This window comes from Callorhinus ursinus, unplaced genomic scaffold (genome assembly GCF_003265705.2).
Source record: "Callorhinus ursinus isolate GAN/ISIS: 27379988/994484 unplaced genomic scaffold, GSC_fseal_2.0 scaffold48, whole genome shotgun sequence".
Taxonomy (NCBI): Eukaryota; Metazoa; Chordata; class Mammalia; order Carnivora; family Otariidae; genus Callorhinus; species Callorhinus ursinus.
Genome location: NW_027397110.1, coordinates 4,221,325 through 4,243,343, shown reverse-complemented (window position 1 = coordinate 4,243,343; position 22,019 = coordinate 4,221,325). Strand labels below are relative to the sequence as shown.

At 48.6% G+C, this 22,019-nt stretch overlaps 1 long non-coding RNA gene across 1 annotated transcript in view; it reads right to left on the bottom strand.

The window, feature by feature from the left end:
* Positions 1 to 2,220: 2,220 nt before the first annotated feature.
* LOC141370853 (uncharacterized) overlaps positions 2,221 to 22,019 on the bottom strand; it is a 46,837-nt gene continuing 27,038 nt past the window's right edge. Inside the window, exon 4 of the long non-coding RNA XR_012375298.1 lies at positions 2,221 to 2,321. This is a non-coding gene — a long non-coding RNA (uncharacterized lncRNA). The remainder of the gene's footprint in view (positions 2,322 to 22,019) is intronic.

Genomic DNA, 22,019 nt, shown 5'->3' with positions numbered 1-22,019 from the left:
TACCGTAAGGAGAGGGGCTGCTGGGAGACAGCCCATGATGGAGATTGGAGTGTTGGGAGAATGAGGAAGACATCTGTGGCACGTGGCACCCCCATCCCGCCAGCTGGCTTAGCTGCTCTGACCTCAGTTCCCTTATCAACAGGAGGGGGAGTGTATGAGATGAGATGTATTTCTAAGATTCCTCCCAATTTTCATGTTGTTTGATTTGTAAATTGCAACAACCCCCATAAAACCCCGGGGCCCTATTGTTAAAAAAAATCCGTGGGAATCACAGATTCCCGCACATAGATTCCAGCAGCCCCCAACCCTCAGCAGAGAGAATCCAACCAGCCTCGCCTCAAGGGAGGTTCGAGACTAGGACTCCAGGACAATGACCAGAATCAACCCGCAGCCGAATCCGACCCAGGACCCCCTGTTTAGGAGTGAAAGAAAGTGCGGGAATGTTAAACGGTGTAGCCGCTACGAGAAACATTATGGCAGTATCTCAAAAAATTACACACAGAATTAGCGTATGACCCAGCAACCCTACTTCTGGGGATGTACCCACAAGAATTGAGAGCAGGAACTCAAGCCGATATGTGCACACCCATGTTCATGGCAGCCTGATTCCCAATAGCCAAAGGGTGGAAGCAACCCAGTTGTCCATCAACAGATGAGTGGGCAAACGCAACTGGTCCACCCTTACAACGGTGTTTGATTCAGCCTTAAAAAGGAAGGGCATTTCGGGGGCGCCTGGGTGGCTCAGAAGGTTAAGCGTCTGCCTTCGGCTCAGGTCATGATCCTAGGGTCCTGGGATCGAGTCCCGCATCGGGCTCCCTGCTCCTTGGGAGCCTGCTTCTCCCTCTGCCTCTCTCTCTCTCTCTCTGTCTCTCATGAATAAATAAATAAAATCTTAAAAAAAAAAAAAGAAACAATGCATGCAGAAAAAAATCAAGTGGTATCTTTAAAAAAAAAAAAAAGGAAGGGCATTTCGGTACAATCTACAACACGGGAGAGCCTTGAGGACATGATGTGGGGGGAAATAAGCCAGCCACAAAAGAACAAACACTTCATGCTTCCACCATATGAAGTTTCTAGAGTCCTCAGACTGAGAAACAAAAAGTAGACCCTAGGCGCCGGGGGCTGAGGGAGGGAGGAACAGGGAGTTAGTATTGGATGGGGAAAGCAGTTCAATTTAGGAAGACAAAAAGTTCTGGAAATGAACAGTGGTGGTGGTTATACAGCAATGTGAACGTACTGAATTACACACTTAAAATGGTTCAAGTGGTCAATGCAATGATACGTGTATTTTATGCGAGTTTATTTTAAAGATTGTACTTATTTATGAGAGAGAGAGCGAGAGAGCCAGCAAGCGCACACGAGCCAGGGAGGGGGGAGGGACAGAGAGAGAAGCAGACTCCCCGCTGATCGGGGAGCCCGATGCGGGACTCGATCCCAGGACTCTGAGACCATGACCTGAGCTGAAGGCAGATGCTTCACCGACTGAGCCACCCAGGCGCCCCATCAGAGTTTTTCAACAAAGAATGAAAGAAAGCATATCTTCTGCTTTAGAATAGTGTTCATCTAAAAAGTTAAAGTGAAAGAAGGGTTTTAGCAAAGGAGTGCTTTTCAGTTATCTGGAAAATTAACTTATAGCAAAAGCAGCATTTTCTCATGATGCTGGGTAATAGCAGTGTTATGGTAACTGGGTTTGCATCATTAGAAATGTTCTTAGAAATTAATCATGGAACTCAGTTTGTAGCCGGGGCACTATCATGGTGTCAACACCCCAGGACTCTGCCATGTTAATATAACCACGGCTTATCAGACTTCGAGACACCAAGAACAATGAGCAGCCCTTGGTCCCTTCCAGATCTTTATACCCGTTTGTCTTCTGATATCTTATTCTTTTCTTGCCTAATCTTTGCTGAGAAGTGGGGAGTTCAGAATAGCTTTCATTAATTTACATGCTCATCTCCGTGGAAAGAAGGAGATCTTCTTAATTTGTCTGCTCATTACAAGGAGTTTAGAGGGAGCCCTTCCTCCCACAGAGGGCTCCACTCTTCTGGAGCAGGATCAGCTGGGAGCTGGAGTCTTCCCAATGGAGTTAAACAATTTCCCTGAATTCCTACCGGGCCCCGCTGTGCTGGGCAAAGCAAGCAGGGCGTGCGCAGGGGAGAGAGAACCCGTTCTTACCTCTGAGAAATTTCTAATCTGGTGATGGATAAATCACGATAAAATAAGGAAGACCATTTTAATTCATACCCTTATCATGGGGATTGAAGGAAGAGATATATCCAGCTAACGGGATCAGCAAGGTGCTCACAACTTCGCAAGAGAACCTACAAGACTGAACACATGAAGAGATGGTCAATATCAGTAGTCATCAGGGAAACGCAGACTGAAACCACCATGAGACACCTCTACACACAAGAGAATGGCTAAATTGTTTGTCTAAGTGTAAAACCGTGAACCAAGAAGTGGTGAGAACAGAGCTGACCTGAATCACTCACGCATTGGAAGCGTGAGTTCTAACTGCTCGGCGGAGTGCGAACAGTACAACCACACAGGAAACCAGAGTATCTGGGGAAGTGAAACACACACCTACCATACAACCCAGGAATTTCACTTCTGGGCACAAACTTGAGAGAAACGAAAGCTTCTGCCCGGACAAAGACTTGCGCACAAATGCTCAGAGCAGCATTATTCATGATCGCCCCAAGCTGAAAACCCAAGTGTCCAACAAAGGGGACATGGATGATAAGAAGACAGCTTATCATGCCCTGGAATAATATGCAGGAACTAAAAAGAAATTAATTACGACACACACAGAGACGGGAATCTCCAAGTCCTTATGCTGAGTGCCAGAGGCTGGACACAAAAGAGTTTACGCCCCAGTTCCTTTTGTATGCAGCCCTACAAAATGCAAACAGGCATCTGTTGGGAGACAGAGGCCCTGGCGAAGTGGGGGGCAGAGAGGACGGGGAAGGGGGGACCCAGGAAATCTGGGGTGACGACAGTGGTCTGCATCTTCGCTGCTGCGCTAATTCTCACAAAGGGAAACACGTCACAACTCATCAAATTCTATCGTTCAAATGGGTGCGGCTTACTGCATATAAATCACACCTCAATAATGTGACTATAGGGAAGTTTATAAAGCCGCAAGAGCAGAGGAAGAAAAGCAAACAAAAGATGGCAATAGAGTTCTTTAAACAGCTTTCTTGAGGTCTAATTGATCTGCTAAAACCCGTACATATTCGATATATACAATATGACGAGTTTGGTGTCAACACAGTTTTTCAAAAGAAAGAAAGAGTTCATTCACGAGGGTGAGCATCTGGGCTGGGCCTGGAAAATGGGTGCGCAGAGTAGGGAAGAGGTTGTTCCAGAAGTGGAGGGGGCAGGAGAGTCCTCGGAGTGCTCTGCACTCTACCGGTGGGGGTTGGTCCTTTGGGCTGGAAGATGGGGGGCCTTGCCCCCGCATGGGAGATGGTGTGCTTGTATCCCGCCCCCCAAATCTGTATCCTGAAACCCTAACCGCCAGTGTGGCTGTATTGAGAGACGGGGCTTCTAAGGGAGTAATTCAGGTTAAAATGAGGTCATAAGGCCAGGGCCCTAACCTGATAGGATTAGTGTCTCTATGAGACCCCAGAGAGCTGGCTCTGTCTCTGTCTCCACTTAACAATTTCCCCACCCCTCCCGCCCTGTGAGGACACAGCGAGAAGGGGGCCGTCTGTAAGCCAGAGGAGGGCTCTCGCCAGGACCCCACCATGCTGTCCTCTGACCTCAGGCTTCCAGCCTCCAGAAGGAAATGTCTGCCGTTTAAGCCCCCCAGCCCTCTGAGGCTGCAGTGGCCCGGGTCCCCAGTGCCTTCCACCGCCCAAGCCAACGGGTGTGCTGATGTCCCTCGACGTTAAATTCCATCACGCACGGTGACTCTCAGACTACCCTCCAGCCCTGGCTTCTACCCGTCTGGCAGCTCCATCCCCTTGACGGCCCAGCAGGCACCCCCACCCCAAACTCTCCACCTCAACCCTCTCCAGTCTCCAAAGTCCCGCGAGGGACAGTTCAGCCTTCCAGCTGCTGGGCCAGGTACAAAGCTTGGAGTCCTCATGACTCCTTTCTCGTTCCCACATCCAATCCATCAGCAATGCAGGTGGCTCTGTCTTTGTCAAGCGTCCAGACTGACCTCTCCTCCCCTTCTCCACCACCACCACTGGACCCAGAGACCACGGGACTGTTTGAATTTCCTCCTGATGACCGCCCTGCTTTCTCCCTCCCCCTCATCTCTACACCTGAGCCAGAGTGGTTCTACACCAGGTTGGGACCTGATTCAAACCCCGCAACAGTTCCCAGAGGCCCTCGGTGAGAGCGGAGCCCGCACGATGGCCAGCAAGGCCCCGCCCTCACCGGTCCTCCCCGCCTCCTCCTTCCCCTTCCTGGTTCCCAAATCCACCCACCCTCTCCCTCCTCCATCACTCTCAGCGCTCTGGGCCCAGGTGAGTGCCCTCACCTCCCAGCCGGCCTCCTTCCTCCTGCCCCCCTTCTTCTGGCCCACCCTCAGGGCTCCATCTATCACCCACCGGAAATGCCTGACCCCTCCCACACCCCCCCCTTCAAGCCCCGCGGGCTTTTCCAGGACACACGAAGCAAAGCCCAGACATCTCAGCTGCAGCAGCTACGGCTTCCCCACCCGGGGATGCGTCCACCTTGCTTCCTGTCCCATCCTGCAGGGCCCCACTGGAGAAGGGGTGAGCCACCCTCGAGGACTCAGCCAGCCCTCACGGCCCCACACCCCTGGGATGCCGGAGGGAGGGGAGCAGGCTTACCTTCAGTAGCCCGGGAGGCTGACCTAGAGCCTGCGTAGCTGTGATAACCATCAAAGACGCCCTGACTGCTGCGTTCTTCTAGGGTCTCCTGGCTGCCCATCCACCTCACCGACAGCCAATATTGAACTGGATGACAAGCACCAGAGAAATCTCATGAAACTGGTTTCACAAGTAGAAGTTCGAAGAAGACATTTATGATCTAATACTCCCTGCGCCTCCCCTGCCCCTTGAGCATGACTAAGCATGGAACCACCAGCTTCACACAGCAAAACAGCAGCTCTTTCTGCCCAGGGCTCCTGTCCCCACGCTATTCAAATAAACTCACTAAGCTGCATCACACAACATCTCAAGAATTCTCTCTTTCTTGACCCTTGCGCTCCACGATCCCACAATAAGACCACACACTGTTCCAGCTGCCCCGGGGGAGAAAGCTCTTCACCCTTCTTTGTCCTAATTCCTGGTTGGCCTTCGAGGCTCAGCTCTGGGATCACTTTCTTCTGGAAGCTTTCCTTAATTAAATGAGACTATTTAGCCAAACATTCCTTGAGCATCTCATGAGTGCCCAGCAGTGCCTTGCAGTGCTGGGGAGGGCTGTTTCAAAGGGCTTAGAGCCGGCGTACCCTGTCCCACTCATTCGAAGCTTGGGATGGGGGTCCCTGGATAGCAGGTGTCTTCTGACAAATTCCCTGGGGAGGGGGTTGATATATCCCTGTCCCCTATGTTTGGAGAACAGCTGGTGTCTCAGGTGGTTAAGAGCCCCTTCCAGCTGGAAGGGGTCTCGGCCCACCTAACCCAGGGGTTCTCCGCCTCCCACATTAGAATCACCTGAGGAGCTTTGACAAAGTGCCTGGAGGTTCTGATTCAACCAGCATTGCTGTGTTCTCTCCCCAGCGGGTCTTCACCCTCTCCCAGAACTGAGAACCACAGGTCAATCCAACCCTTCGATTTTACAGGTAGAGGAACATCTGATGGGGTGCCAGGGGAGCCTAGATGAGGCGTTCAGGTCACACAGAGGAGGATTTCCTGACACCCCATCTGCTGTTTTTTCCGATGTGCCAGTGTCTTCCCAACACCATTACCCCCTTTAAGAAGGATGGTGTGGGCTTCCCCAACTAAAGACATTACAAACTCAGAAACGCCAAGTTTCAAGGCAGTGTGATCCCAGATATGGAGCTCTGAAGGGCGATCGCCCCCCAACGCCCACCCCCACCCAGGCAGGAGGAACAAAAGAGGGCTTTCTCCCCCGGAAACAAAACTGAACTACTCTCCCGCGCCATCTAGTGGCACCGAGAGGTAGCGGGGAAGGACGAAACTGATGGGTTCAACGCCAACTGGAGTGTCCACCATGGACCTGGGCCAGGAGTCCACTGGACACAGAGGGAAGCCCTCAGGCCAGACGCTCCATGGACGCAGATGGCTACAGAACTGCCACCCAGGAGATGAGGCTTGAGGAGAGCTGGGAAACACATTTTCCTGAGAAAGAAAAAAGTGAGGTGTGGCAGCTCCTCAAAAAAAATTAAACACAGAGTTACCATATGACCCAGCAATCCCGCTTCTGGGGATGTAGGCCCCAAAGAACCGAAAGCAGAAACTCGAACAGATATTTGTATGCACGTGTTCATCGCAGCTCTATTCATAACAGCCTAAAGGTGGAAATAACCCAATGTCCACCAATGGATGAATGGATAAACAAAATGTGAAATGTACACACAGTGTACGTACACACAGGGAAATGTGATTCCACCTTAAAAAGGAAGGAGATTCGGACACAGGCTACACCATGGATGAACCCTGAGGACGTTATGCTCAGTGAAATAAGCCAGACACCCACGCACAAAAATACTGCATGATTCCATTTATATGGTACATAGAGGAGTCGAATTCATGGAGAAAGAAAGTATACTGGTGGTTGTTAGGGTCTGGCAGAGGGGGATGGGGACTTCGCATGTCATGGGGACAGAGTTTCAGTCTGGGAAGATGGAAAAGTTCTGGAGACGGATGGTTGCACAACACTGTGAATATACTTAACATCTCCGAACTCTACACTTGAAATGATTAAAAAGGGGGGGGTTATGTCATTTATATTTTGCCACAATGAGAGAGAGAGAGAGAGAGAGAGAGAGAGAGAGGGTTAGGTGTAAGAGCCAAAGTGCTCAGTCAGGCTGAGTTGAGCCTCGCTCCCCCGAACAGGATAGTCATTGGTTCTTCACCCATTCATGTACTCATTCATCAGCATATAGTGACATGACCACAGGCCAAGGGTTGTTCTAGGCACTGGAGAGCCAGTATCAAAACCAGACAGACACAACGGCCCACCGTGGTAGAGCCTACAGTCCAATAACAACCACTAAATAAACCAGAGGGAGAAATGAGGATGCTGCTTTAGAAAAATGAAGTGAGGCCAGGGCTGGGGGCTATTATCCTATTAGGCAGGGAAGGGAAGGCCTTTCTGACACAGTGACATTTGAAAAAGGACCCTGAAGACAGTGAAGGAGTACGTGGCGTCGGGGGAAGGGAGTCGAGGCAAAGGGCTGGAGTGGGGTGGATTGGGGGAGCAGTGGGGCAGAGAGCAGGCCCCGGGGTCAGATCACACCGGGCCTTGCTCACCATTGTGAGGATGCTGGCCTTCCCCACAAATGAGATGGGAGCCGTGGGGTGGGGGAGTTTGGGCAAAGGAGGGTCTTGGGACGTAGCAGGATCATTGGGCTGCTGTGGGGGAGCAGACCAGGGAGGGCAGGGGGAGCAGAAAGACCAGGTGGGAGGCTGTCTTTGAAATCCAGGCAGGAGACAACGAGAGCGTGAAGGAGGAGGCAGATAAAGGGGCCAATGAGGAGAGCTCTGATTTTGGATCTGTGTCAGAAGAGCCAAGGGATTTCCTGATGGCTTGTGTGTGGGTGAGAGGAAGAGATGAGTCAAGGGTGACTCCCACATGTTTGGCTTTTGTCCTAAGTATCTAGAAGGTTGGGGCCATCCATTTACTGAGATGGGAAGACAGAGAAAAATACCCTCTGGACACACTAAGTATGAGATGGCTACACGATGTCCATGGGGGATGTGGAGGAGACACAGGAGTCAGGCGCCTGGGGAGAAGCCCAGGCTGTGATGGGCTGGCAGATGCAGCCACAGTGAGATCACACGGGGAATGAGTGTGGATGCCGAGGAATGAGCTGGCAGCCAGAGGTTGCAGAGATGGAGAGGAATCCATAAAGGAGGGCACCAGGGAAGAGAAGGAGAGCAGGAGAGTGGGGTGTCCTAGAAGCCAAGAGAAGAATAAGGTTTCACGGAGAGAGTGGCTGCTTTGAGTCAAATGCTGCTGTTGGGTCAAGTTGATGAGGACCTGGCAACTGACCATCAGATGTGGCAACATGGAGGTCACTGACCTTGATGAGTGGGTTAGACCTTGACAGATGGGGATTGGAGTCAGATGTTGTAACTGTGTCATCCCTGTGTTGTTGAGAACCAAAATTCTTGGTGGGGGAGAAAAGAGATGCATGGAAAAGAGCAAGAAAGAAGGAAAGGAGGGAGGAAGGAGGGAGGGAGGAAGGAAGGAGGGAGGGAGAGAGGGAGGGAAGGAAGGAAGGAAGCAAACAAGCAAGCAGACAAAGACAACAGCACCAAGAGTCCTGCCAAAAGCTGGGACACCAGGTGTCTGGTGCCACCGTGCCGCAAACAGAGCAGACAGAGGAACATGCTGGATGGCACCACAAGAAGGCATTTCACACCATCTATAGACAGCAGGAAACTCCACAGGCCAAACAGCCTCAGTCCTTAGCAGATAAATTGTAAAGGAAAAAGAAAAACCTTAAAAAAAAAAAAAAAGAAAGAAAGAAAAGCAGGTAGGGAGAGCTTGTCAATTTAAAGAACTGAAAAACATATTTAAAAATTAGCTAGGCAAAAGCAAACTGTGGCGTTCAGGGATGCACCCTCGTATGATAAAATGATCAAGAAATATGAGAAAAGTCAGGCAAGGGGCGCCTGGGTGGCTCAGCTGAAGTCGTTGCCTTCGGCTCAGGTCATGGTCCCGGGGTCCTGGGATCGAGCCCCGCATCGGGCTCCCTGCTCGGCGGGAAGCCTGCTTCTCCCTCTCCCGCTCCCCCTGCTTGTGTTCCCTCTCTCGCTGTGTTTCTATGTGTCAAATAAATAAATAAAATCTTAAAAAAAAAAAAAAAAGGCAGGCTAACCCACCCCTAGCCCCCAGAGGGGAAGGGAGAGGGAGCGTTGGCAAGGTTCTGTGTTTTGACCTGTGTGGGGGTTAAAAGGGTATTGGGTTTTCTTGTTGCTGTGATTTATGAAGGTGCACGTTTGTTTTGTTTCTTCCTGTATACCGCCCCTTGGAGGGCATTGTGGAAACATGACGTGTGTTCTTGTTACCACTTTGATGGGGTTACCTCAGGCCTTTTGTGGCTGGGACCAGGTTTGCTAGATGTCCTTCAGTGCACAAGGATAATCTCACACAAAAAAAGAATGGTCCCACGTCTCATACATTTTTTTCAAATGTCCTGGCGGGCATTAATGCAGGTGGGGAAAAGTGTTTATAATTATCTGAGACTAAACGTTCACATATGCACCCGGAGGTTTTTACATCTTGATTACAAGCCACTAAGCAATGGGAGGGAAGACTGTTTCTGTGTCCTTGCTGGAACTTTACCAAATGTTGACCGTTTCGAAAGATCCTGCCGCTGCCTACAGCGAGCCTGTGGCACCCATCACTGTCACCTGCCTGGAACGGTTCACATCCATAGCTGTCCCATTCCTGACAATTCTCCAAACACTGTGTGGGCGTGAGCTTCTGCTGCTCCATTAAATCTTTTGGTGGAGTCAAACCGAAGTGTTTATATGCTGGAATATGCATTTTATTATCAATCACTTTCACTTCTCCCTCATATTATAGTTCGGGCATTACACTTTTTTCCCCTTCAGAATTGTGTTACGAGAAAGTGGTATCTGTGAATTTCATCTCAGCATACTACAGGGGCATGACAAAATATTTTTTACCTGACTGATCCCACTTACATAAAGTATCTAAAGTAGTCAAATTCATAGAAACAGAAAATAGGGTGGTGGTTCCCAGGGGCGGGGGAGGGGGAAGGAAAAGGAGTTGTTGTTGAATGTATATAGAGTTTCAGTTCTGCCTGATGAAAAGTTCTGGAGATCTGCTTCACGACAATGTGAATATATTTAACACTATTGGGCTATGCACTTAAAAATGGCTAAGATGGTAATTTTTTATTTTATCATTTTTATTGAAATATCATTGAAAGATGGTAATTTTTGTGTTATGTGTTTTCTAACCTCCTTTAAAAATATTATTAAAAGGAGGTATTGATTCCGATTTGTTGAGAACAATGATCTTTATAAATGTCTACATGCCAAAACAACTGTAATAAAGTTACCATTTGATCCAGCCATTCCAATCCTTGGTATATCCCCAAAAGAACTGAAGGCGGGGATTCGAACAGATACTCATAACCCAGGTTCACAGCAGCATTGTTCATAATAATCAAAAGGTGGAAAGATCCCAGCTGTCCACCAACAAATGAATGCATACACAACATATGGTCTAGGTCTACAATGCAATATTATTCAGCCCAAAAAAGAAATACAATCCTGACATGCTACAACGTGGAGAAACTTTGAAGACATATGCTAAGTGAAATAAGCCAGATACAAAAGGACAGGTTTGGTATGACTACACTTACATGAGGTCCCTATTTGGCAAATTCATAGAGACAGAGAGGAGACCAGACGGGGCTGGGGAAGGGGAGATGGGAAGTTGTGTCCTGGGGACAGGGTTTCTGTTTGGGAAGATGAAAAAGTTTCTGGAGATGGATGGTGGTGATGGTTGTACAGCAATGGGATTGTCAATGCCACCGAATTGTACACTTAAAAATGCCTAAAACGTAGGGGAGGAGGAGGGGGATGGGTGAAACAGGTGAAGGGAATTAAGAGACACTTACTGTGATGAGCACCGAGTATTGCGTAGAATTGTTGAATCACTATATTGTACACCTGAAATGAATATCACACTGTGTTCACTCCAATAAAAATTTTAAGTAACAAAAAAGGACATAAATAATGGAAGAACCCTGTTAGTAGAGATCTTAAGAATCCCAAAATCATATTCATATCAAGAGTGCATCGCCTGGGCGGCTCAGTCGTTAAGCGTCTGCCTTCGGCTCAGGTCATGATCCCAGGGTCCTGGGATCGAGCCCCGCATCGGGCTCCCTGCTCGGCGGGAAGCCTGCTTCTCCCTCTCCCGCTCCCCCTGCTTGTGTTCCCTCTCTCGCTGTGTCTCTCTCTGTCAAATAAATAAATAAAAATCTTTAAAAAAAAAAAAAGGGCATCCATACGATATCACCATGTAATTCTGTTACTGGTAAAAAATAAGCTGTATACATTTTCTTAGGGAAAAAATGGTTACAATGTTAAAATTTGTGTTCTGTATGTTTTATCACAATATAAAGGAGGGGGGAACATTATTGGAAAACTATCCAAAACTGTCTTCACCAGAACAGTATCTCCACTTTTATTTTCTCTCATCTTAATAGACACACGCTCCATCTTCTGCATAAGAATCACCTACAGAATTGGTCAAAATGCAGATTCCTGAGCTCCTCCCAATGTTCCGATATGGGTGGCCCATAAGTCACTCCTGGAGGAAGTCCCTCGTGGACTCTCTGGTCTGCTGTAGGCAACTGGCTGAGTCTCGTGCCTGGGAGCACCCACCTGTCCCCACGCTGTGGCAGGTGGCAAGGGGGGGCGGCGAGAGAAGGATGGCGTGGAATGGCTGCATGCCAACACTCAAGACTTCTCACTCTGTCCCGCCCATGCGTTCATGCATTCATTCAGTGAGTCTCCAGCGCCTACCATGTGACTACTCGTGGGACTGGGGTAGGTCACAGCCTGTCCTACTTCAGTCTCCTGATCTAAATAACAGGAATGACATCAACTGGCTTTGCACATCGTTTTGTTAGACTGTTGGACACAGATAAAGGAGTTAGAACAGGGTGGCGCATGGCCCACAGAGAGTGCTCAGTGGGTAATGGCTGTACTCTCTAAAGGGGAGCATCGGGGGAGTGGGTGTATTTCCTCAAGACGTGGGTCTGAGCTTAGACCTCAGAGCAGAGTGGCGTGTGGTTGTGTGCTTATGATACCGTAAACACTTTTATGGCCCTCCCTCTGCTCCTTACACACATTACAAAGGGCTGACCGAAAACGGGTGGGGGTTGGGTGTCAGCCAGACAGAAACTTGTGTTGGAAATACAGAAAAATACTCAGTGATATTTATGAGCCCATTACGTGCAGACTGGAGTTCCAGGAAAAGTCAGCGCCCATATTCGTCGTGCCAGATTTCCAGAAGGAATGGCATGATGAGACTCCTCTCCCCCAACCACCACCCCAGCCCCCTCCTCCTACCTCTACAAGCTCTCAATGGACTGTTTAGACCTTAACAACTCTGGAGAGCTATTATGATCTATCAGGTGAAAAAAATCATTTACTTTACAAAGTGGTGTGTGTGATTTTCACCATCGACTGTAATAGCAACAGAGAATCATTTCAGCTGGCTGAGTGCATAATCTGTGTGCTAAACTTCTCTAAGCATGGATTTACACAATGGAGGAAAATAGCCCCCTGGGACCCACTCAGCGCCGTGGAATAAACAGCATGTGTTTCATAGATGGGCTGAGTATGTGCCAGAACCATTGCGCAGGACTCAAACCGTGGTCAATCTGGAAGACCATCGAACACTCAGAAACTGCCTTTGAAAATCCTTTTGTGGTAAGGCAGGGGGGCTCCAGGGATCACACACCCAACCAGCAAAGAGACTAAATGTTCTCATGTGCCACCAGCCAGCAGAAGGGAAAAAGGAGAGGAGCCAGCCCAAGGACCTAGGTGCCCCTTGCTTTTCCCTCCTCCATCACACTGGCGGGAGGTGATACGGCTCCTCCCCAGCTTCCAGCTCCCTTCTCACCTCCCTCCCTGGCTCCCCAGATCACAGCCACATTGGCCTCCCCACTTCCTTGCTTTTTACTGACCATGCCCTTTCCCACCTCAGGGCCTTTGCACTTGCTTCTGGAAGCACTCTCAAGTTGCCCCTCTCCCAGCCTCCCCTTCTGTTGCTCCATCTTATCATCTGCTTCCTTGCTTCATAGAAGCTAGTCATCTGGAGTTTTATGTCTCTTCATGTATCACAGCACTTCTCCCAACCACAGTCAAATCTCTGGGTTCAGGAACCTCTTCCGTCTTGTTCCCACCACTTCCCCAGGGCCCAGTGCAGTGTCTGGCATACAGCTGGAGCTCAATAAATATTTGTTCAGTGAACGAAAAACCTGAACACTGATCACATCTTGTTATCTTTACAGCACCTATCACTGTCTGACATAAGCTTGTTCGTTTATTTATTTATTTACCGGTTGACTGGGGCTCTCCCCCAACTGGGATGGATACCCTACAAAGGCCGGCATCCTCTCCGGCTTGGCCCCCACTTCACCCACAGCACCCGGAGCAGTACCAGGCACAGAGCAGAACATTTATGGATCGTTGCTGGACATTGCATGGCTGTTGATGACATTTCATCATTGTATCAAATTCTTGAAAAAAAAAATTTTTATATCAGATACTGTTCAAAAATTCAACATATTTTGTGGTGTGGTTTGATCACATAGACACACACACACATGCGTGCATGCACACAATCCTCTCATTAACCTGCACTGTGGGTTTTGACCAAGTATTTAGTCCTTTTGGGCCAAAGGTAGCATCTACCTAATGAGATGCTTACGCTAGCCAGCTTCAGAGAGTTCCTCCAGCTCCGGTCTCCTACTATGCCAAAGATTCTGCTCGATGGTACATGGGCTTAAGCCATACTCTGTGTCCAGCATACTGACTTCAGTCTCTGGCTGGATACAGGTACTTCCTGGGTACTTGGCGCTAGGTACCCCCTTGGTGCCTGTCCCACCAAGATACTTCCAAAGAGATACTCTGGAAGCTCCACAACTCATCCTGGAGCCAGAAGCCCTGCAGCTCACTGAGTGAGGAAGACGGACCCTGCCCTCAGACTGCCACCATGGAAATCAATTGGTCCAGACTGCTCCCTGTTTAATAACTTGACGGGCACAGGTGACCTGTCTGAGGCCTTCCTGAACACACCTGTTTGGCTTGTGGTCTGGCTGGTTCCATCCTGCAGCCAGTCACTATGGAAGTCAACAGCTCCACAATGCAGGAAACCCAGCCAATTATTGGACAGGTTGAAAATACCGGCCTGGCTGGTAACCTTCAGTCTTTTGTGTCTCAATCTAAAAAGTCCAACCCAATCCCTAGGTAGCCACTGAGCACCTATGGCATGATTGATGCTGAAGGCTTAGTCTTTGCTCTCCTGAACTCAACATCCAGGCAGGGAGATGAAACATATATGAAAAGTTGCATTAAAATGCAAGAGATTTAAAAAGAAAGAAAGAAAGAGAGAGAGAGAAAGAGAGAAAGAAAGGAAAAAGAGAGAAAGAGAGAGAGAAAGAAAGAAAGGAAGAAAAGAAAAGAAAAGAAAAGAAAAGAAAAGAAAAGAAAAGAAAAGAAAGGAAGGACGGAAGGAAGGAAGGAAGGAAGAAAAGAAAGAAACCCAGCAACTCAGTAGAAAATGAGCAAAGAGTATGAAAAAGCAGTCCCCAGAAGAGGAAACTCAAATGGCCATAAATATAAGGGATGCTCAACCCCACTGATAATCAAGGGATCTGCAAAGGTGTGACACCAATCGGAGTAACAACGAAGTCTGAAAACACCAGAGAATGCGGGCTACCCTTCGGTGTAGGCGCGAGACTGGTTCAATGCGCTGCGGCATCACTAACATCACTGGAGGGCTGTGTGCCCTTCAACCTTGCGATTCCACCAGAGAGAAACGTGCCCATGCTCCCAGGGAGACACAAAAAGGACGTTCACTGCAGCACTATTTTCACATTTGCATGAAGAAAGACCCGAGTCTCTGAGGGGTCGTCCTCCATGTGATGGGATTCTAGACAGCGATTTAAACAAATGAACCACATCTGCACGGATCCACGTGGCCAGTCCTCTGAGCAAGCTGAGTGACAAAAGCAAGTTCCAGAACAATGGAATCAGTATAATACCATTTTTGCACAACTTAAAACACAGAATCAATGGCATGTCATGTTTATGACACCTTCATGTGCAGGAGAGTGACCAAAACATGCATGGAAGTATATCGTGGGCAGAAGAAGGAAGGGGCTAAGGGGGGAACATTAGTTATATCACTAATGGTTTATGTCCTTAAAAATTCAGCAGAGAGATTGGAAACAGGACAAAAGATCTACACTGGGTGCTGATTATGTGGCTGTCTATTGGGAAAGGTCATTGAGAAGATGTGACCACTAGTTGACCCGTGAGCCGAACCCAGGTGATCACATACCTTCCCCTGTCCTTGGAATGGGGGTTCTGCTTGACCTTCCCCCTCTCAGAGGCTGCTCCAAGGACACAGCCTTGAGGAAGTGATGTGGTGTTGAGAACACCTGCACAGTATGCGTGACTCAACCCAGTTAAGGTCTCTTTCTATATAAAGGTTTAAGATCTGGCCGGCGGGGATCAACTCGTCTTGCTTCCACCCAAGTCCAGCCTCAGATATAAGATCCTTTTGCTCATGAAAACTGTCACCTGCCAACCTGGTGTGGCCTGGCTCTTTCTTCTGTCCCCTGGCCCTCTGGGTACAGGGGGCCATTTTCAGATTCCACCCGGGGAAGCTCCCGAAAGGGTCGTGAACCAACAGCATCTCTTTTGTTACCGTTGGTATTCTTCCATATATTTTAAGAATTTCAAACACTTTTAAAATAAAAAAAGTAAATAATTCTCCTGAAAAATATAAGAGAAATATTGCCCCTTAATACAACAGCAAGAAGCCTGAATAGGGCAGTGGGAATCCTTTATCAAATAGACTCTTGGCATAAGTAGCTAGCTGCATCATGAAGTAGATTGTGAATATAGTGGGCTGGGCAGGCTTGATGGGAGAGGTCGAATCCAGGCTGGATCATGAAGAATGGCGTCCAGCACGGGTTCTCTGGAAGCAGACGCTGAGATGGAATTTGGGGTGCCAGATGTTTCTTAAGGATCCACATTGTGAGGGGCACCTGCGTGGCTCAATTGGTTAAGCATCTGCCTTCAGCTCAGGTCATGATCTCAGGGTCCTGGGATTGAGCCCCACATCGGGCTCTGCGCTCAGCACGGAGTCTGCTTCAGATTCTCTCTAGCTCTCCTTCTGCCCTCCCACACATGCTCTCTATCTAGGAGGCATGAATAAATCTTTTTTTTTTTTTTAAAAAAGGATCCACTCTGTGAAAACAAGGAGGGGCAGGGACTGGACAGAAGACATAGCACTACGTAGGCCCAATAACCGAGGCCAGCTGGACTCAAGTGAGGAGCACTGGGGCCTCCACTATCTACTGTTATCAGGCCTTTGTGCCCCAGCTCCTGGGTCACCGAATGCGGGCTGCCCTGGAAAGGGTGTGACCTTGGCAAGGTGGGTCTCTGAGATACCGACACTCGGAGGCTATCTGTGGACCACGCTCCCTGTGCTCCTTTGCCTGTCTTCACGGCCTCGTTCCATGCCTGCCACACAGACAACACCTTCTAAAGAGACTTTTTTTTTTTTTAAGTAGTTTTAGGCTCACAGTAAAGTTGAACAGAAAGTACAGAGCTTTCCCACGCATAGCCTCCTCCATTATCACCATCCTGCCCCCGAATGGCGCATTACTTACAATTAATGAACCTACCCTGACACGTCATTATCCACAGGTGACGTGAGGGTTCAGTCTTGGTCTTGTGCATTCTATGGGTTTGGACAAGAGCATAATGACACGTATCCACCCTTACAGGATTATACGGAGTGGTCTCACTGCCCGAAAAATCCACTGTGCTCTGCCTATTCACCCCCACTCCTCCAACCCTTGGCAACCACAGGTATCTTTAGGGTCCCCACAGTTTGCCTTTTCCAGAATGCCACAGAATTGGAATTCTGGTGCCTCTGTGTCTTCACGTGGCTTCATAGCTCATGTCTTTTAGCGCTGAATAATACAGGCGTCCTCCACTTTTTGGAAGTTTGCGTTACACCACGTTGCTTTTATGAAAGGCCTATATTAGTACCTGTTTTTGCTAACTGAAAGAAAGCTGAAGATGACTGCCGCTTTTACCAAGAGGAAGAAGGAGGAGAAGGAGGAGAAGAAGGGAAAATAGGGTTTGGTGTTGTTTATTGAGACAGTGCACGCCCTGAGCAGCAGGAATGGGGCCCCCAAGCTCCCGCCCCGGGACCACACTCAGCATCTCAACATCAAGCTGCCAGAGCTTTGAACTGTGAGTATCAGTGCTGTATCTTGAGTTATTTTGTACATTTGTTGTCCAGATGTGTCCTAAGTTATCAGGAATGCCTAAGGAAGGTTATTTTTGGGATCTGGGGATGCTCAATTTTTTTTCCATCTGAATTAGTGATAATTGCTTTATTGCTTCAGCCCATTTTGGCTTCCACAAGTTTTCATTGGAACGCCCTCCTTTCAGAGAGCAGGGGAACCCTGCATTCCATTGTCTGGATGCACAGTTTATTTATCCATTCCCTGAAGAACGTCTTGGCTGCTTCCCAGTGTTGGTGACGATGAATAAAGCTGCTGTAAACATCCGTGAGCAGATTTTTGTGTAGACAGAGTTCTCAACTCCTTTGTGTAAGTACCGATTGCTGGATCGCATGGGAAAAGTACCCTTAGCTTTGTCAGAAACCACCTGGCTGTCTCCTCCAGAGGCTGCAGGGTTCTGCGTTCCCACCAGCAGTGAATGAGAGATGGTGTTGCTCCACATCCTCGCCAGCACTGGGGGTGGTCTTCTCTCTTTGTGGATCTCAAAGTAGCTCCAGGGCAGTGCTCTCTCTCACGGCAGGGTGCACATGGTGCTCTCTGCATGGGGTCATAGGATGGTGGCAGCTGTCTCCCAAGAAAGTCCCAGCCATCCTCCCCCTTCCTCCCTCTCCCTTCTTGGATCTCCTTCCTCACGCCTTCATGGGTTTAGGGGCCAAGAGCCATGCAAGTAGTCCCCGAAACTGTCCTTATAAATTCTGCAGAGTGCGATCTAACGTGAGACTTTCATGATCTACTGCATCTTAGTGTCGCCCTCGAAATTTCAGTGTCAGCGATATGCTCTGCAGTTACAGCCACCCTGGATTGTCCTGCAAGATAACATGAGAGAGGAGAATCTGGGTCCAGGTGCCACGGTTTCCACTGACCATCCAACTGCACGGTTGCAAAGAAATGCAAACAGCAGAGAATCACTGATACGTATTTGGTCCCCGTGGACAGAAAGGAAACCATTCATCACATCGGTTTCCACCTTTCTCTTATTTATACCATACACCTTTCTCCCACGAACATTATATGTGATTTTTCTCACATTTGTTCCCCTTGTGGAAATAGGATTCAGTTTATTTTTGTGTTAATGAGAAGAGCCTCTTTCTATTCAAGGGCATGCCTTGTTCATTAAGATATTTAAGAGTCAGTGCTCAATAATCCATCCTTTCCTGTATTCCTTGTCTTAGTTTAGTGACCCTGAGAAGCAGACCCTAAAATAGGGACCCAAGTGCCCATAGTTTATTAGGGAGCTGTATTAGCTTCCCAGGGCTGTGGCTTATAACAAAAGAAATGAAGAAATGTATTCTGTCAAGGTTCTGGAGGTTAAAGTCTGAACTCAAGCTGTCAGCAGGGTTGTGCTCTCTCCGAAGCCTCTGGGGGAGTATCTGCTTCATGTCTTCCTCTTCACTTCTAGTGGTTTCTGGTGATCTTTGCTGATCCTTGGCTTCTAGATAAATCACTCCAATCTCTCCTTCCACCTTCCCAGGACCTTCTCCCTGTGTGTCCCTCTGTGTCTCTTCCCTTCTTCTTAAGAGGACACCCTAATTCAGTATGACCTCATCTTAACTTGATTACATCTGCAAAGACCCTATATCCGAATCAGGTCAGAGTCACAAGGATCGAGATTCAGGGCTTCAACATATCTTTGAGGGGTGGGGCACAATTTGACCCATAACAGAAGGTGACTGATCCCTGGGAACTCTGATGGGATGGGCTGGGATGTGAGGGAGGGAAGGGAAGGACCAGTACAGAGTGTTATCTAGCAAGTTACCCATTGGGTACCTGGAGCTCAACCCAGCTATGCTTTTCTACCTCTTCACCATCCAACATCAGCCGAGGGCTGCTTCTGAGGCATTAACTCTCCTACACTTCTGGCTTGGTTTGCCCCATGTCCCAGCCCCATATGTCCCAGAGCCAGAAGAAAATCCTCAGGACAAGGGTCCCTGGTGCTTGTGGTAAGCAGCTCTCAACGTGTAGAGATGAGGGCTGAGGGACTGTGTTGGCCACAAACCACAACAAACTCAGTCTAATTCTATTTAGTGAAAATCCAAATGAAAATATGAGAAATCTGACCCACTTCAGTTCCACCCGAGGTCTTTAATCCTTAACTATCAACCCAAAATGCTAGATGTGGACACTCATGAGGTATGATGCCCAAAGATTCTGATGCAGTGAGGTCCTGCTACGCAAGTGAGCCAACCACATCCCACAGAGGATGCCCTCCGAGCATTTGTTGGTATATGGGCTGTTTCTACCACCTCACCCTCTCCTCTTCCTTTTGGGTTGAAAGAGCCAAAGCCCTGGATCAAGAGTTGGAAATCGCATACCTATCCTGCCACCTGGTTTATTTTACCCCTTGTGCGGACGCACAGTCAGCATCTCCCTTCTTGGCGCGTGAGAGAGAAAACCAGCTGGGTCTTGGCATAGCTCATTTCAACAGCTGCTGACCACTCTGCCAACAGATCCAATCTGACTCTTAGCTCTTACGCTGACAAACCCCAAGGTGCTGGAATTAGTGTAACGTGCTTCCTTCAAAAGTGATTAGCGCAAACTTACTCACTAGGGGAAAGCAACAAGAAGGAAGAGAGAGGAAAATCTGAGTATCTTGGGCACTTCCCTGGAGACACAATTAGTGCATCTTGGCAATCGCTCGTTTTTAGCTCTGTCATAATTCTCAGCAGCAAGCAGTGCTACTAAGAATGAAGGAACAGCTATTAATTCATACACAGACTAATCAAGTAATGGTAAGAAGTAGAAAGGAATCAGCTTGGGGGAGGGAAAGCAGAAATCATTCCATTCATTGAGTCCCACCGTAATTGTGCCATCTGGTTGTCGAGTTTAAGGGAGGTCCACCTGCTGACCAACGGCTTGGGCATGCTGCCACTCTCTGGTCCCAGGGCCATACGGGACCATCCTTTTCTGGGGGAAGCCTTCCCAAGCAGGTGCAGCCCAGAGGCACCTCTCTGTTCTCAGAATTCTGAGACCTGTCGCTTACAGGTTTATTGCATTCCACGAAGCACACAGCTCAAGCTGTTGCTTTCCATCATGCTAAACTCATACTGCCGGCTGCCTCCTACTGTCACTTTTTAAATATTCCCAAGGAGACTATGAACATGAGGGTAGAGACCCTAGCCCTCCCCCACATGTCCAGAATCGAGTCCTGATTTCAATAAAGCTACTTAAGAAATCATTACTACTTTCGTTGAGATGTATTTCCTTCCTGCAGAAAAGACACTCATCAGCCCCCTGAGCGGGAACTTGTAGATCCTGACCATGAGCCTCAGGTCATTCAGAGCTGAGGCCTTGGAACAGCGATCTACCAGTAATCAGAGATGGGGGAGGGAGGGAGGCAGGGCCCTCTACAATCTCGGGGTCACTGAGGCTCCGGAACCCAACGGTGACTCAGTAAGAGTGATCGTGGTGAAGGTGTTGGGAGCTAGACCATCCTTGTTGGAAGTCGGTGTCTTCTTTCAAATATTCATACCACTTCACTAGTCTCATTGGGACTTTACTGAGAATAACTGCTTTGCCTTCTTGTTCTAGCGCTTCTTGATATAATGAAGGTTCAATACAGAAATCCTGAGTGATCCTCATTTAGGCCACGGAGACAAGCCTGGGTGTGTGTATACATGTCTCTTCCATCAGGGATTGTCCTAGTGAGGGGACAATTCATTCATTCACCCATCAAATATGTCCTGAACCCGACAATGGGTAAAGTATGGCACTGGACACCGTCTGGGGAAGGGTGGGCTGTAGTGGGTGCAAAGGAGGATAGACAGATGAATCAGAGCTCAAGTCCACCCTCCGGACACTTAGAGTATGGGGGAGGGGGAAATGAAATCAGCAGGTAGATAACTACAATTCAAGAGTGACAAGAGGTGTAAGAAGTTCCAAGAAAGTTCTTGGAAGCACTGAGCCAGTGTGAAAGTACCTGAAATACAAAGGCTTTGTGTTGACACCCTCCCTCTCAGAATTTCCACCAGGGAGTGTAGAAACTAGAGAATCAATCCTCAGGCACCAGTGAGTGTCCACTTAGGGCCCCTTAGTCATTGCCTTCATCAATTTACATACATGTGTCCATTTATGTTATATTCTAATATGTTGTATTTGCTGATTTATATACATTGTGTTACTGATTGAAGGGTGTGGTGGGTAGGTATTGTGGGCATATCATGTAAAAATCACTGGACCGTGACAAGGAGAATTCCTTGAAGAAGATGCAAATGTGCCAATGCTCGGATGGCCTAAAGTGATTCTTCTCTTCCCCAGAGGGGGAGAGCGGTATGCCGGGACTTTGGTTCTGGCCTCCATGAAGCAGATTCAGGGCTACTCTGGGGCCAAGCCCCAGAAAGCAAGACTGTGTGGCTCAGAGTGCGGGCTCTGGAAGCCAGAGTATGCTCAGACTCGGCCTCGGACGCTCAGCAGCTTTGTGACGGGGCAAGCTGCTCAGGCTCTCGGGCCTCAGTCTCCTTACTCTTTTAGGTTGTTGGGGGGATTAAAGGAGCAAACATGGAGGGGGGGGAGGGTTATGTAATGTGACCTAGTTATCATCTTCCTCCTCCTCAAGACCACGTGACCGATTCTGTCCTGATTCCTCCCAGCAGGAGGGATTTTAGGCAGGTCAGGAGGGAGGGGAGAATCCCGCAACAACCAACCTGAGTCCGAGCTGATTCCATTTATTTACTTTTTATTTATCTGAGTGAGAGAGAGCACGAGTGGGGGGAGGGGCAGAGGGACAAGCAGACTCCCCGCTGAGCACAGAGCCCCACTCAGAGCTTGATCCCATGACCCTGAGATCATGACCGGAGCTGAAACCAAGAGTCAG